Source organism: Rhinoderma darwinii, chromosome 9 (assembly GCF_050947455.1).
Source record: "Rhinoderma darwinii isolate aRhiDar2 chromosome 9, aRhiDar2.hap1, whole genome shotgun sequence".
Taxonomy (NCBI): domain Eukaryota; kingdom Metazoa; phylum Chordata; class Amphibia; order Anura; family Rhinodermatidae; genus Rhinoderma; species Rhinoderma darwinii.
In genome coordinates, this window is record NC_134695.1 from 69,900,300 (window position 1) to 69,905,868 (window position 5,569).

Here is a 5,569-nt window from a genome sequence, read left to right on the forward strand (position 1 = left end):
CTTCTATTTCATGGACGTTTTTTTACACGTGAAAAACGCTTCGTCGGAACAGAACGCCCTTTTCCCATTCAAATCAATGGGCAGATGTTTGGAGTCGTTCTGATTCCGATTATTCGTCCACTTTTCGGGCATTTACGGCTCGAAAAACGGCCGAAAATAGGTCATGTGAACATACCCTAACAGTTGTCACCCAATTTTCCAGTCTCTAAATGGCAAAAATAAACAGCTTGCAGTCTTTAGATACAGCCACTCTTGTTTACGCTCTCCTAGAACAAGTACCAGTCTTTACTATAACTAAGCCACTCTATTCATGAACCAGGATGATCAGGGTTAATACATGCTGTAGTGCTTAAAAATGCAGGAGGGCACAGAAAAACAAAATGGTGAGGAACAAGTAATAAAAATCATCACCATCACTAAGTAATGCTGCATCTGTGGAGTCTCCTACAACAGCACTGTACTTGGCACAGACCCCTGTCATCTATGCTTTGATGCAAAGGAATACCATAGCCAACTGTGGAACAACCTCATGTTCTTGTTGCATCCAACAAGATGCAAGCTCGCGCTGCCCCCCCCCCCCCCGCAGGGTCTACTGTGGGAAGGTGATCAGGGTTAGACAGTCGGCATTGCTTGGACTGTACTCACCAGCACACAATGCATCCATGACACGACAACTTGTCTTCCGATCATCAAATGTGTGCAGGCGTTATGAAATATTATGGCGCGGCCTATGTACATATTTATTCAGCATTGTCAGAGGAACGATAAGCTCATACCGGCATAAAGCCTTCAAGGCTATGTACACCTTTGAAATCGTTTTTTTTTTTTTTAATATGTTTACTTTTGAAATAGTTATTCTTTTTAATAAAAATGATATGAAATGTTAAATACCTTTGTGTCAAAAAAGACAAACGTATAGTAGGTATAATACCTTTATTGGCTAACCATAGACGTTCGATCCATCTGTGTTCGGTACATTGGGGTATCCTCCATTATCACGAAGTACAGTAAAAAAAAATAGTGTTAGTGCCGTGTTAGCCAGAAAAAATATGCAATGTTAAATACCTGTGTGTCAAAAAAGACAAAAGTATAGAAGGTATGATAGCCAATAAAGGTAACCATAAAAGTAGTCAAGAACTATTATGGTTAGCCAATAAAGGTATCATACCTACTATACTTTTGTCTTTTTTGACACAAAGGTATTTAACATTGCATATTGTTTTTGGCTAACACGGCACTACACTTCGTAATAAAAATGATGAAAGGCTATGTACACTTTTGAATTTTTGTTTTTTAATAAAAAAAAGTGTGATTGGTGCAATTTTCTAAATGCTTTTATCAACTTATTTTTACTTTTTGAGATACAGCTGCTTTGTATCCTCTGTACAGAGCAGCTGTGTCTAGCGCTAAGACCTGAATCAGTCAGGTCAGCGGGACTGATGGGTTCAGTGTCAGCGGGTCGCAGTATCGAGCGGTTACTGATCACATCTAAATTCATAAGAGACGCACAGAACCCGCTGACACTGAACCGGTCAGTCCCGGTGACCTGACGGATACAGTTTTCAGCGCTAGATACAGCGGTATCTCAAAAATTAAAACTTAATAAAAAGTATTTAGAAAAGATGCAAACACTTTTATTAAAAATAAAAATTTTTTTTTAAAAAAAAGTGTACATAGCATTTCAGCAATATTACTTAAAGTTGATTTTTCTGGATTGTTAGATCACATTGGCTACCGATTATTCACATCAGTCCTTGGCCCCAGCAGGTCACAATCCCTCACACACTGGAGCTATATTCATATATCTGCAGGTATTGTCATTCCATTATATCAGCTAATGCAGCGCCATCTAGTGTTTGCAACTAAAACTGCATGAGGAGGACATTTGGCACTTTCTTTGCTCGTGTTGACAATGTACAACATATTAGCACAGGTCATTGACATATTGGCGGCTATCGCTCAATCCCGATAATTGCCCTGTGTAAACGGGGCAACGATCAGCCGATGAACCAGCAAACGCTCGTTCATTGGCTCATAGTTTCGGCATTTAAAACGATACAATTATAGTTGTCGGTTGCACGTCTCCCTGTGCAAACAGGGAGACGCGCTGCTGACATGATAGAAAAGTATGGGGACAAGCGATCGTAGTAACGAGTGCTCGTCCACATACATCGCTCCTTGTGAAAGGAGCAAATGAGCGCTGATCAACAAGCTGTCTTGTTGATCGGCACTCGTTCACACGGCCCAGGTTGGGCTGTGTAAGGCCACTTTAATATGCCAACATGCAGCATCTCTCGCTCTGACAGGCTCAGGCTGACAATGTATCACGTGGACAGCCAAAAGGCCAGCATGTAATACTACATTTGACCTATAGTGGCCACTGCAGGGGAAATGAGCAGCCGATGGCATCTAGCTCCCGGAGAGACCAGCTGTTTGCGAAGGGTCTCAGGAGTTAGATCCGAATTAATCAAATACTAATATCTGTATTTCCATTTTTTTTTAAGCTGCTCTTATGAGGTGCTAGATTTTAACTCTAGATAATATTTTGTGAAAACAAAACACAATCCACACCGAGGTTCATTCATTACTCATTTTTGCTTTATTAATATCTTGACGTCCTTGGAAAAAAAAATAAAAAAAATTAGAAAGTCTAACAGAGAGACGTGGTTAGAAATGAAGAATCAATAAATAATGAAGCCCGCAAACAAAAAAAAAAAAAAAAAAAAAAAAAAAAAGAGAGAAGAGGAAGAAGATGGAACAGCAGATACCTGGGCATAAGAATCATGACTTATCAGCAGACTGTGGCCTGTCATTTCCTATGTAAGGGAGAACCCCACACACACACACACACACAATATATAATTAAGGGAACCATTAAGCCCCTGGAAGCAATTACCAACCCTATAAGCAAGAAGAGGAGCCAAAACTCCGACAGGTTTACATGTGATCCCCCGGCACACTGCGGAAATATATTGGCAGCGCTGCAGGTGTATTGAGGAGCCAGGTTCTTTATGATAAGGCTGGGTTCACACGACCATGTTATGTCCGTAATGGACGGAACGTATTTCGGCCGCAAGTCCCGGACCGAGCACACTGCAGGGAGCCGGGCTCCTAGCATCATAGTTATGTACGACGCTAGCAGTCCCTGCCGGACAACTGTCCCGTACTGTAATCATGTTTTCAGTACGGGACAGAAAGTTCCACGGAGAGGCAGGGACTCCTAGCGTCGTACATAACTATGATGCTCCCTGCACTGTGTTCGGTCCGGGACTTGCGGCCGAAATACGTTGTGTCCTTTACGGACGAAATGTGCTCGTGTGAATCCAGCCTTAGTGAGAAGATAGAAAGCCCATTCAAGAAGCCAAATCTGGGCATTTATAAGAGACTCATAAAAGGGCTAAGAAAAAGAATGAAAGGGCACAGAAGGATGCATGACTACGACTGCTGTCAAAAAGTGGGCAGCAAAGTGAATGCAACAACAAAAAAAAAACAAGAACCTCATTGAAGTCAATGGAATCCACCTCCAGCATATGACTGTGGAGTATAATTCTTATATGAATTCTATGGTGTGTGTGTGTATAAAAAAAATAAAAAAAGTGCAACTCAATTTGAAATGCAGTCACATTGTGTTGCACATCTTCCTCGCCCAGGACGTTACATCGTAGACCAGACCTTAGTATGAGCTGGACAGTCCTCAGGGATTGGGATTAGCGACCAAACTTTCCCTTTGTGCCAAGCTGGTCCTCACAGTCCGTGCATGCATCTGAATTAAAAGGGTTGTTCAGGATTAAAATAAAGGGTCTGCTTTTTTTTTCTATACACAGCGCCATGGACAACTTGAATATTGCAATACCAGACACAGCCCATGGACGGGAGTGGCACTGTTTCTGGAAGAATGCAGACCTTTTTCTAAATTATAGACAACCCCTTTAAAAACACAAATAACCAGCATCGGGCTAGAACACACCAACTCCCTGCTCCAGAGTGGTGCAATTTTGGAGGCCTGCCCATTCGTATTCCAAGAAGATAAGATATTGCATGAGCAGATGTGTAATAAGACCCGAGCGTGTAATAAGATAGTACATTCCGCTATGTATCAGTGATCTAGAAATATCTGTATGTTGCAGGTTCAGTTATTCCGTATTTTATTGCGTCTTAAATACACTGTACAATTTAAATAAGTAGAACATCTATAAACGTAAAGGTTTCAACGTTCAAACAGTTTAAATTTTTATCGGTGCTCCTTATTTCCCACCAATGGAGGGCGCCATTTACATGTACTTAAGGGGGTGGTGTACCTGGTTGGGTCTAGGGACTGGAATCAACCACCTGGCCTACCCTGAAAGCGTCCAGCACAGGAAGCCGTACCTTCATTGGGAATACTGCAGTGATGGAGAAGTTGCGTTAATCTCATATCGGACGTGTCCAGGGGAGAACAGGTTTCTAATTAAGTCACAGGGCAATGCACAGGGCAATGCACAAGTTCTTTACAGAACACTTAATTTAATAAGGACTCCTGATCTCGGCCTAAACGGACAGGAGATCCTGAGATTAGGACCAATGGGCCTTTTCTCCCATGGTATACAATTGACAGGCAGTACTCAACATTGCAGTAAAGCAAAAAGTAGAGGCTGGATTATTTGCATACCAAGAAGAAAAAGATCTCGAGGTCTAAATGTGGGAACCAGAGCTCTCAATAAAAATGACAGCGGGGCATATATCAATGACAGGGCGTGAAGACTATTGCACCCATTTTCATTCAATGCATCTGAAATGAGAAAAAAAAATTAAGCAATTTAAATATCTCCTATCCTTTGGTGTACACAGCTCCTATACAGACTTGTGTGTCTCCATGGTTACAGACTACAAACAAACTCTGTGTAGTCTGATCTTCAGGTCTTGTTACTCCACCCTACTGTAGGTTATCAAGAGGAGTACAATATGACAGCAGGATCAGACGACACAGGATTTGTATGTCTGTAACCATAAAAAAACAACATAGGCCTGCAGAGTAGCTGTATACATAAAACGGTAGGATATTTTTAAATCACGACTGCTTCATTTATTACATTTTAGATGCATCTGTTCTGGGTGAACACTAAATAGACGCCTCCATGGTGTAAGTCAAAAGTCTGCAGCTTGAGCTCTCCAGCTGTTGTGAAAACTACAACTCCCAGCATGCCCTGACACTAGAAGCGGTCATCTAAACAGCTGGAGGGCAATAGGTTGCAGACCAAGTGCTGCAAGTGATGGAAACTCTAAATCCGTTTATCTTTTTTTTGTCTTTTTTTTACATTTGGTTTATAAAGTAGCTGCGTACTCCAAGGAAAATGAAGGAAAAAAAAAAAAAACTTAAGGAAATTTAAAAAATAAAACAAAAACACAGTATGTAGACTTAGACTGTGCTTCTGCTCCACCTGAATTCAACAAGACCAAAGAGTTCCAAGAATACATCTGTAGATAATAGGCTAAGAAGGTGAGAAGAAAAAAAAATAAAAATAAAAAAATGGAAAAATCATGCATATAAAAAAAAATAAAAAATAAAAAAGTTAAGCCTTGACGTAGAATC